Genomic DNA, 12,846 nt, shown 5'->3' with positions numbered 1-12,846 from the left:
CTGAAATTTTAATTTTTACCTCCATGAATACGGTAATGGTCTGGTAATTCCACTATCTGGTGTAGATGTGGATCTGGTCCTATTTCCTGGTGTTTGTGATGATTCTTATTTATGCTGTTTTGTTTTTTCATCTATCTAATTATATTTTGCTTGTGTGTTGGACATTATAGTTGAAAAATTATTTCTGGAAGTAATTTAAGTCCTAGGATAATATATTTCTTTAGGGTAGACTTATATTTACTTCTCTGTAGTATCTAGGAACTAACAATCTAGGATCAACTTCATATTTCAGAACTTGAGGTTTTCTAAGCCATCAAGATAATTCAAAGCTAGGCAGCAGTCCATGTGAGTTCTGTATTACTTCAGGTTTGTCTTTACTCCTTGGGTGCAATTCTTCAGGCTCCCAATCCTAATTTAAGGTTGATTTACTAGGGTCCTTAGCCCTAGCAGAACCTGGGTTCAAAGTTTTGTCCCATTAGCCTTATGGGGTCATCAAAAGCTCTACTAAGCCTATTAGGTGCCTCATCAGGATCAGCAAAAGGAGCTCTAAAACCAGGCTGATATCTTTGAACTTTCTTCTTCTCACATAACTTGGCCCAGTAGTTCCTATCTCATGTCTTGATTCATTTAGGAATATGATATTTTAAATGAAGACATTCCTCTCTTTGTGGTTCTGATATACAAGAGTTTCAATTACCAGAGTTTAGTTAAATAGCACCAGTCCTACAACAATATTTATATTTCACTTTCCGTAGTATATTAACTATGAGTACTTGCTTAAAATATGAACTTCACTGCTAGCTCTTCAGTCCACAAATCATTACATAAAAAACAGATTCACATCATGATCAATGAGAAATTGCATGGCTTGTTTCAAAGTCTATCATAAATTGGTCACTGTGCATATAGCATTCAGTTCATGCACAGACAGAAAAGCTTGTAACTATTTGCCTATGTTACTATGCTGCCTCCTTTTCTCTCAGTGATAACTCATGTGACATTTTACAACAATGAATAATTGAAGGAGGGAATTGGCCAACAAAAATCAAAGCACAGCAAAGCAATAAAAAGTGATAATACTGGAAGTGAAATTCAAATAAAATGTAAATGGAGTTAGAAAAGAAATAGCTGACTGTGGGAGTGTTGACACTGCCACTATTGAGAAGCTCTAGAGCCAGAGGAACTTAGCAAAGGCAAACATATACACAAATGAGGAAAATGATTGTGACAAAAAGGATGAAGATGTCCCAGAGAAAGTAATGCTGACAAAATTTTCATGTTAAAGGAACTCTGGGAGACATTTCACAACATTGAAAGCATAAAAGGTAAAGTGTTGGAAGTTGATTCAAACTTAGAAATGATTATGACAATTCGCCAAGACATAGAAAACATGCTTCTCCAAATCGTAAGTTATATGACTAGAAGAAGGATAGCACTGCTTAGACTACTCTTAATACATTTTTACAAAGTAATAAAACACTTTAATTTTGCAATATTTGAAACACAGTGCACTAAACAAATACTAGTTTTACTATTTTTTTTAGTTTTCCTATTCATTTGTAACCAGAAGTAAGAGAGTTTATAATGTTTTGAAAAACATTATTTAAAGTCACAGAAGAACCAAAATTTTTCCTATCACTTATTAAGATTGCTTTGCATAGTTTCAGCTTGCATGGTCACTTAGTGTGCAAAGTAAGGACTGCCTGTATTTCATTTAGCTTTTTCAGTTGTCTTCAGCAGATGGTTTGGTCTAAATTAAATAGCTCTGCATTACCCTGTATAATTTTCAAATAAATTTTTTATACATGGTCATATTTAATTCCCACAATGACTCTGTGAGATACAGTGAGCAGGTTTTATTTTTCTTATTTTATAGATGAGGAAATTGACATTTAGAGATCATTGGTAGTCCTAAGTTAAATAGCTAGCAAATGTGAAGGTGGGATTCAAATTCAGGTTTTCTTGACTCCAAATTCCTTGTTTGCAACCACTCTGCTATAATGATAGTTCTGGGAATAGAATCCATCCTTATAATTCCAGACATTTTTGGGGGCCACACACGGTATCCTCTAACATCATTAGGATCCAGCTACTCAAACCAATTCACTTTTCAAAATAGGAAATAGATAAAGAAGTCTTTCTGGCTACAAGAACTATTTTTAAAATGGTGAAAATAAATCATTCAGTAAATGTGCATTTATTAAGTTCCTAATAGGCATGTCAGACACACTCTAGGAGACACAAAAGGAGGGGTAAGGCAGTCCTTGCTTTGGGAGGGTTTATGATTTTATTATAAGACAATACAAAGCATATATTCAAATGCAAGGTTGTGTGATTAAAAATATATGCTGTAAGACTTGAAAGATAAAAACATCAAAAGGAAAATGATGCGTGAAAGTAAGACTATACTGAATTTTGAAGAATGATTCAGATTGGGATTATTAAAGAGGAGGGTCATAATGAGTACACAAAAAAGGGTGAAGACGAAGAACAAAAGCAGAGATGATGCAATGAGCACTGTCTGCACAAGGAGACTGACAGAAGCCTTGTTGTTACTTGCTTTGTTAAAGTTTGTTATTAGTGCTTGGGAGGTGGCTGGGAGGAAGGAATGTCAGCAATCCTATCTTCAAGACTAATTGCTTACATTCAACTAATCAGAAGGAGACTCACCTCTGGAGACTATAATTTGTTTAGGAAGCTTTAGGGAAACAGTCTTTGAAATGGGATTTCCGTCACTTTGGCTTTACAATCACATTGGAAAATTCTCAAAAACTGCCTTTCTTCTGGGTCCTGTCAAAACATTCATAATAAAGAAGTAAACAATCCTATAAAGCCATTCATCAGAACATCTTAAAAGCTCTGAAATAACTCTGAAAAGTTTGACCATTAAAATAGTTTCCAAACAAAATTTAATATACAACGTTGTAAAAACTTCTAATACTATCTCATATGTTCTAAATGTAATCATTTTACAGCTACAGAGTAAAAGTATCCAAGCAGAAATCTATAGAAAGAATTCTGAACTTTCCAAATATCTGTACAAAATTGCTAATGTCACTGTAATTACATTTCTGGAATCAAACATGTAATTACTAGAACTAACAGCCTAATGAAATATGAAATTCTGTATAGTGAATTTGGAAAACAGTTTGGCAGTTCTTCAAAATGTTAAACATAGAGTTATCATCAGACCCAGTAACTTCACTCCTGGGTATATATCCAAAAGGATTGAAAATAAGTTTTTACATGATTGTTTATAGCAGCATTATTCGCAATAGCCCCAAATGGAAACAATGCAAAGGTCCTCAACTGAAGAATTAATATACAAAATGTGATATATTCTTACAATGTAATATTATTAAACAATGAAAAGAAATGAAATATTGATACATGCTGCAACATGGATGAACCTTGAAAACATTATGTTAAGTAAAAGAAGCCATTTGCAAAAGACCAGATATTATATGAAACTCTTTACATTAAATGGGCAGAATAAGCAAATCCATAGAAAAAGAAAGTCAATTAGTGGTTCCCTAGAGCTGGGGTGTTGGCGGGAGGGGAGTGATTACTAATGAGTATGAGATTTCTTTTCAGAGTGATAAAAATGTTCTAAAATTAGATGGTGATGGTGGTTGCACAACTCTGTAAATATACTAAAAACATTAATTAGTACACTTTAAACATGTGAAATTTATAGTTTGGAAATTGTATTTTGATAGAGCTGTTTTAAAAAAGATTTGTAGGATATAGGCTAATGGAGGTAAGACGTCTCCTCTCCTTTATACTGATCAGACCTTAGGATAATGTATTCGTATCTTAGAAGGATACTTTGAAAGCATATTGATGAAGAGGAGTAAATGCATTCTGAGGACAGTGGCAAAGATAATGAAGACACGTGAAAATGCAACATTTACTAATACCTGAGAAAAAAAAATCTCTATTATGGAAATTATTAGGTCAAATGACAAAATTGGATAAGAGGTAATAGATTAATTAAGGGTGCTGCATCAATGCTAATTTCTTAAAGTTAATAACTGTACAATGCTCCACTGTTTTTCATAGGGTTTTCATGGTTAATTTTTTTGGAAATGGGTGGCCTGGTCCTTCTTCCTAGTCTGTCTTAGTGTGGAAGAATCCGCTGAAACCTGTCTACCATGGATGACCCTGCAGGTATTTGAAATGTCAATGGCATAGCTTTCAGCATCACAGCAACATGCAGCCATCACAATGTGACAACCGATAGACGGGTAGTATGGTTACCTGACTGGGAATCTAACCTGAGTAACAGCAATGAGAGCGCCGAATCTTAACACTAGACCACCAGGGCTGGCTAAAAGAATGTACTAGCTCTTCATAAACATACACTGAGGTATGTAGTGGTAAAAAAAAAGGCACGTGGTATGCAACTTTCCCTCAAAGCGTTCAGAAAAATGTATTGTGTGCATATGTGTATGTGTGTGAAGTATGAGATAAAATAAATAAGAAAATAAAGATAAATGTTAAAAATTAGTGATTTGGGGTAAAAGATTTATGGGTGTTTTTTGCACTGTTCTAGCAAATGAAGTCTGAAATGAGTATCGCTGGGCTGAATCAAGGGATCAGCAGGGCTATGTTCCTCTGGAAGCTCTAGGGAAGAATCCATCCCTTGCCTCTCCCAGCTTCTGGTAACTTCCGGCATTCATTTCAAGGTCATATTTTAATACAGATGCCATGTTACACAGAAAATCAAAGCATACATCAAAAGAACTGCTTTGCTAATTACATCCTTTTCAACTGATGGCCTTTCATGTCTTGTGTACTCAAGAAATGAGAAAGTGGGCAGTAGTAGATGTTACTGAGAGCACTAAAGAAAATGATCTTTTTGTAGTATTTGGTTAAAAACAACTAGGACTATTATGAGAATTCTCGTTTTCATTTGGCAGCCTTTTGTCAGGCTTAGTGGAAACTTTCTCATCAAGTAGGAGATAGGACAGTATTTATAAACCATCATCACCGTGTGCTAAAAGTTTTTGAGGCAGCAATTGAGATAATTAGGAGAACCAAATTCAGAACAGACTAGCGTTCTTGGGAATCAGAACAAGGTATGTGGTTGACTTAGTTACTTCTAATTGCCTCTAGTCATAACTTCAAATGACATTTTTTGCATATTCCATACTTTGAGTCTCCATAAGAAAACTCCTTTTCACTTTAAGAGTAAATCAGCGTGGTGAAAGCAATATGCTGAATCATATATGTTTCTTTGCATGTGACTGGTGTAACAGAGTTGAGACTACTTTAGACAAAAACAATGTATATAAAAATTATATTGGACAAAAGTTTTATTAGTGTAGTGGGGTGAACAGTTACCAGGAGTCAGAAAATTTGAGTTCTAATAACAATTTTGCCACTTACTAGTATTGTGACTTTCAGCAAGTCATTTCCCTCTCTAAACCTCATTTTCCTCATCTGTAATGTAAGAGACTCCTTTTAACTCCAAAGTCATCTGATCCTATTAATCTAAAATAATAGTAATAAATCTGATTTTTCAGCATGTAAAATGTCTACCAGGATTCCCTTGCTTTGATTTGGATCAGTATGTATAGTGTACCAATAAATTGTGGTTAAAATAACAAATTTTGAAGTCAGAGAGACCACGGTTCTAGTCCCTGATCTGACACTTTCTAGCTGCATGACCTTAAGCCGGTTAATTATCCACGCTTCAGTTACCTCACCTTTAAAATGACACTAATAATAATACTGATCTCATAAGATTTTTGTGAGAGTTAAATGAGATAATGCATATAGGTGCTTTGCACAGTGCCTAAGACATAATAGACACTCAGTAAATCTTAGCTTTACAAAGGGAAGAAGAACTTTCCTTAACTTAGTGCTCTGATCATACCTTTTCTCTGGGACCTGTTGGTACACGGGGATTCCAATTGTACTTTTTCTTAGAACGTATTTACATGCTACTTGGTAACTGCCTCTAAATCCCTTTTATATTTTTATGTGACTTTAAGCTACTAAAAGTCAAGAATTAAATACTTTCCCTTGATGTCTCTGCACAACTAACAGAAGACTTTAGGTGCAAAATTTACTTGGATATTTAGTCTTGACTGGCTAAACAAGCGTCAAACTAAAACCAGAATTCTGGCTGCTGAATATATACTAAACTTTTCATAGAAGGAAGCCTGAGGCAGATCTCTGAAGAGTGAATTTAGGTCTCTGAACCATTCCTCACCAAAATTCAAAACTTGTCCTAACATCATCCAGAATAAGGCTGTAAAACAGCTCTCCGAGGAGCAGTGAAGAATTTAAACAGGAAAAATTGAGTTCATATTTAATTGGGTAAGATAATTTCTTGCCAATGAAATGCTAATTAACTTAGAAGGAGAAAGACAGTTTCTGGATTTAAGGAAATGACAATTTTATTTTCCTTTGATTTTTTTTTGTTTGTTTTTTGTGAGGAGATCAGCCTTGAGCTAACATCTGCCAATCCTCCTCTTTTTTTGCCAAAGAAGACTGGCCCTGAGCTAACATCCGTGCCCATCTTCCTCCACTTTATATGGGATGCCACCGGAGCATGGCTTGCCAAGCAGTACATCCGTGGGCACCCGGGGTCCAAACTGGTGAACCCTGGGCTGCCGCAGCGGAGCACACGCACTTAACTGCTTGCGCCACCGGGCCGGCTCCTGGTGATTTTATTTTAATAGCTTTACCGTATGATTTCCCTCATTAAGTAGTAGATAATAACAACAACAAATAAACACATAGAGACAGAGATTGGATTGGTGGTTACCAGAGGGGAAGGGGGGAGGGAGGAGGGCGAAAGTGATAATTCGGCACAAGTGTGTGGTGATGGGTTGTAGTTAGTATTTGGGTGGTGAACATGACGTGATCTATGCAGAAATAGAAGTATAATGATGTACACCTGAAATTTATACAATGTTATAAACCAATGTTACTGCAATAAACAAAAAATTAAAAATAAATAAATAAATAAAACAAAAAAATAGCTTTACACTCTTTGAGGCTGAGGGGTGTGTGTGTGTGTGTGTGTGTGTGTGTGTTTTGGGGGAGTTGTGATTAACAGAGAGTAAAGCATTGTTTAGTAGTGATAGATGATCCTATGAACATTTTACCCAGAGGAAAAAGAAGGTCACGGCCAATGTTGGTGGAGATACTCTTCATTTCAAGAAAGCCACAGTGGCAGATTTTTAATCACCTTTTTATATAGATTCTATAAAATGTAGACAGACACTGAATCTCAGATATATTGCTGCCATGGCCTCTTAGACTAGTAATAGCCTTTAGAGAACATAAAGTCCAACTCTTTTATTTTATAGATGGAGAAACTGAGGCTTAGCAGCGAGAAGGGACTTATCTGAGAGATAGTAAGTGGCAGAGTTATGTCACACAGATCTGTCGCCCAGTTTAACTTGCATTCACATACCACTGATTCCGTTCTCATACTGAGGTCCAGACTTCTATATCTCCTGTTATTTTGAGGCAGAATAATCAGTTGTGAAAATATTCCATTGTATTAGTGTCTATAGCCACTTCATCAACCGGCTGTGACCCTAAGATCTCATTTTATACAAGCTAACCAGCAAGTATGGGTGGGCTTCATTTCTAGATTTATGTGACAGCCCATGGGAAGAAGATTCAGAAGGGGAAAATAAGGATAAAGCGTTTCCATTCCTCTTCCATAAGGGAAAATCCCTACTTTAATTTCAGCCTCTGCCACTTTAAATGACTCACTTCAGTGGCTATGTGAATAAAAGGGCAAGTCACAATATGACAACAATTATTATGTTGAAACTAAGGAGGGCTGTAATTAATGATTTACTCTAGCAACTTGCTACTCAAAGTGTTTTCTGAGGAGCAGCGGTGTTGGTATTACCTGGGAATTTGTTAGAAATGCAGAATTTCAGGCCAATCTCTACAACTAAATCAGAATTTGCACTTTAACAAGACCTTTCTCCAGAGTATTTAAGAGTGCTGAGTTTAAGTGACCTAATCAGTTTGCTCTAGATACAATTCAGGTGGCAAATCAAAAGGCAATCTTTTTAGAAAAGAGATCAAATATATAGGTATTCTAAGTATTCCCAAAGTCTGTATTTGTTTTCTATTGCTGCTGTAACAAATTGCTACTAAATCAGTGGCTTGAAAAAGCCTCACAAATTTATTACCTTACAGTGCTGGAGGTATGAAATCTAAAATGTGTCCACAGGGATGCATTTCTTATGGAGGCTCTAGGGGAGAATTGGTATCCCTTATTTTTCCAGCTTGTAGAGGCCACTTATTTTACTTGACTTGTGGCCCCTTCCTCTGTCTCTAAAAGCCATCAGTGCAGCAACTTTTCTACTGTGCTCCTCACTTACTTCTGACTACTCATCAGCAGCATCTTTAACATCCATATTTCTACCAACAGTATGTTTATGACAGCATACTTATTCTATAAGATGATATAGATTTCTTTCTATCATGTTCTTCCTTTCCTTCTGAACCCTTCCCATCAGTCTTTAACATCCATATTTATACTAACAGTATATTCAAAGTAATCTAAGTTTTTTCCAACTTGCTCCTCAAAGTTTCTTCAGCTTTTATCCATTACTCAATTCCAAAGCCACTTATACATTTTTAAGTATTTTTTACAGAAAATAAAATGACCCCTGACATTCACAATGAATTGTCATGAGAATATCGTGAACTTCCAAATGCATAAATTCTATTATAGCATATATGTTTTCTGGTAAAACATAATAAAGTATAACCAGAAAGTATGTGATAGAAACAAGGACTGTTTTAATCATTTTGTATCACAGTGAAAATACTTAACGAACACTTAATGAAGTTTTTGAATTTAAATGCAACAGAAATAGCACTGGTTTCAAGGGCAGGAAATCTGTCTTACTTCTATCCCTAGACAAATAAGTAATTTTGTATAGATCTTAGTTTCCCGTTTTTGAAATGCAATATTTCACTTAGTTTCTGGGATTGTTATAATGATTCACTGAGATAATAAATGTGAAAACACTATAATTAGAAGGTAGTTCTATTATGATGAGACAGTATGGAGGGAATTAGACCAAATATAAAGACTAAATATATTTATCTTATATAAAGACAAGATAGACTATCTTATATAGACAATATGAAGTGCTATTTATAGCACTAAATAGACTAAATATAAAGTGTTATGTTGCATTAAAAGTGTAGCCAAAGCCTTAGAATGAGATATTTAAAAATTGATCATTTCAATTTCAACATGTTTTGCTTAGTTTTCTTATTCTTTTAATATCTTAGTCCTTATTTTCATAAATATAGGTGCAATCCCTACCAGATTTCTGGATTAAAAATGCACCTCAATAGTCATTAATTGTGTGGTAATACATTGGAATAGAAGCAATGCTGTATTAAGAATAAGATGACCTAGATTCTAGCTGCAGCTTTCTTTGCTAATTTGTATAGTGTGTATGTATGTGTATGCGTGTGTGTATGTGTGTGTGCTTGTCTGTGTGTTCTCCAAAGGCATGCTGACTGACTTTGATTTATACTTTCTTCACAAGCAGGGTTTTCCTGCTCCCAGAAATGTTTCAAAGGTTTTGGGCAGTATCTGATAGCTAATTATCTCTGTAAACCTTGGGTATATCGTTTTACCTCCCCAGTCCTCAATTTGCTTATTGGTGAAATAAGGACATTGGATGAAATAATATCAAAGGTTCCTTCTAGCGCTAATATTTTGTGATTCCATGTTTCTAAATTTACAATTTATAAGCTTCTTTAAACTGCTAGGAAAGATATATGGATAGCTATTAAAACATTCAAAATGAGAAGGCGGGCCTTATGAAAAGAAAAGGAGGCTGGGAAAATTGGCTTTCTCCTTGTTATACAGCAACAAGTGACATTCCCTATTTGAAATTGCTATTTCTTTTTATGTTATGAAATATAAAAATGTGCCATACAAAATATTGGGTGAGAAATAGCAAATAAAATGTTGCAATGAAATGGAAATGAGCCTATTCTTAAAAACAGAGTTGGTTTTGTTATTGAAGCTGTTTCATGGAGGTAGAATGGTAACTACAATTTTTTGGCATATTTTGCTGTCCACATCAATATGTGAATACCTGTGTTCAAGAAAATTGAGTACAAATTATTGTCATATGTGAGTAAACATCTAATCACATGTTGGTTATTGGTTAGCTCCATTTACTCATAGGCTTGTTTATGTAACAAGGAAAGCTTTCGCCAATTTGCCCCCAAGCCCATATCTTGTTTTGATATAAAGATATTGCTTTGGTGCATTATTCTCACCTGATCCTTCTGCTTCTAGGACTTTGCTGCTTTTGCCAGAACATACCTGAAAATTTTGTTTGCTGACATCCATTCTAACTGGGGAGTGTATCAGTAGCAAGGCCAGTCTTAGGTTTAAGCAATTCAAAAATTTTAAAGAGTTCTATATTCCTCCCTCTCCCCACCTCCACCTGCACCTTTTTTCTTTGTTTGGCCATGCTTTTCACCTCCTTGGTTGTTTTGCTGTTGTCACTTTGTTTTAGTCACATTGGAAATGTTGCAGAGAGGTCAATATACTTTACTGCTATGCCAGGGAACTGCCATTATTCTATTATGTATACTACATTGTGTCTTGAAGTTTATGATCAGTATCTCTTTCCCTTTTGAACTGAAGAAATTTAAGAGGAGTCCATCCCATAGTTCTTGCCCCAGGAAAGGACTTTCCTTGAAAATCTACTTGTCCTGACCATCAAAGAAAAAATATCTTCTGGCAACAGCATTGGAAGCCATATCAAATGGAAGCGAGAGAATGACTGGCACTTGAACAAACTTTGTGTAGAATTGTCTTCCTAATATCATTTCATCCTCCTCCATTGGTTAGCTGCCAAGAGATTTGAATGCCGTAGACCCCATCCCCAGCTCCAGGGGTAGACCCTGATAAGCCTATGCCAATCAGAGTAATTCTATACCATTGAAATATTGAGAGTAAATTAAATTAAATACTAGGGAGCTAATCAGCATAAAGCTCAGGACCTCTGTAGTTTAGAGAAGGTATTCCCTCTCTCTCTCCCTTTCTCTCTCTTTCTTGATTTGAATATGAAATTATTAGCCCTGGACCAACATTGTGAGCTTCACAGCAGAAAGAGGCAGATAGACTAATAGACTGAGTCCTTGAAGATATCATTGAGCCTCAGCATGACTGCCCTATAGCTAGACTTTCCAAATATGTGAGCCAATAAATTCTTATATTTTTAAGCAAGTTTGAGTTGAGTCTCTTGCAACTTAGAGCTTCCTATCTGCCATATCTTGCGTTTTAAAAGTCTATTCTTGAGCATTTTACATAGTTTCATGTCAGTGAGCCTGCTTCTTACAATTCCTACGTTGAAAATTATTCTATCTTAGACTCAAGAAAATAGGGAGTCCTTAACTGAAGTGAGGTGTGTTTCTAACTTTCCTGAGAATGTGAACAAATGTTCTAAGACTAGAACATTTGAAATAAATGTATTATTGAGAGTACAAAGACTATTCCAAGATTCAAGTTTCTCAGAAAAATAAAATAAAAAACTTAATGAGGGATTTGTCATTGATATTTTAGAGCATCCTCATCTGTCATAATATTGCAATTTGGAAGATATCTTAGATGGCATATGGTAGAATTGTTTTAAATACAAAGGTCATCAAGAAGCTTTCCCATAGAACCTCTTGACAGTAAAAAAAAAATTTACATGTATGATGGCCCAATAAAAGACCCTAGAGGTCTTTCATTGTACATTCAAATGTCATTTCTATCATGCAGGGAACTTTTGCTAACAGGAAGAGTAGAACACAGGAAAGGGACAGTTCAGAACATATGCATAATTTAGACATACTAGCAGAGTCTATACCATAGAAAGTTACACGAGGTGTTTCAATGATTTGGAGGGTACCTTCTTCAAAGGAAAGTGTCACTTTGAAAAATTCTTCTTTTCAAAGTCCATCCAAACATATGCCAAGTATTGTTGTTAGAATTCACATCATATAATCATCAAGTAATGTTGATCAGCCCCATGATATTAATGGCCAGAAGTTGTAGCTTACTTAGAGATTCCAGGACAAGATCCCTCTAGAAAACATACTATTTGAAAAAAATTTATAAATAATTTAAAGTGAAAGATGAAAAATAAAACTGTAGAATCTCCAAGTATACTGTGTGTAAAGAAAATAGGAAGCAACCATTGTCCACGTTCCATACCCAATGGGCTGGAATAATGACTCTCTTCTCTCTGTTCTCGTAGCACTTTGTTCACTTCATAAATAAAGTCATGATATTTATTACTGTGTTTTACAACTGTCATACACAATATCAAATAGTTTTCTAACTAGAAAAGCAGTATCACTTTTTAGGCTGTCTCAAGTGGCACAATCATAGCAGTGTTGATATGGTGGGCTAAGCAAGAGTGATTGAAATTCTGATGTAACATTTCCCATTTTCCACACAGATTCCTGGTGTGCTGAAATGATGTAGTGATTTATAAAGTCTTTGACTTTAGTTTTTACCATAATCAAGAAATAACTTTTCTCAACTAATACCAGAAGTTAGCAAAAATGTTGATGATGAGGATTCATAAGTAGTTCCACAGGAATCAGAAATCAAAAGTCTTAGAGTGAAGCTAAGTTAAGAACTTAAGAGGATACACGTATATTGAACATCGGCTCTCTAACAGTGACATAGATACATTTTATCCAATAATGTCAGTGTCATTCCAAATTATTTTTTGAGCTGTCCGCATGGATGGTGGCTCTTCCCCTGAGAGAATATTAAACATAACACTTGCCCTTTTATAGGAATTATGGGCAGAATTCAAAGGAAGT

This window comes from Diceros bicornis, chromosome X (genome assembly GCF_020826845.1).
Source record: "Diceros bicornis minor isolate mBicDic1 chromosome X, mDicBic1.mat.cur, whole genome shotgun sequence".
Taxonomy (NCBI): domain Eukaryota; kingdom Metazoa; phylum Chordata; class Mammalia; order Perissodactyla; family Rhinocerotidae; genus Diceros; species Diceros bicornis.
This window is presented reverse-complemented; position numbering follows the sequence as displayed.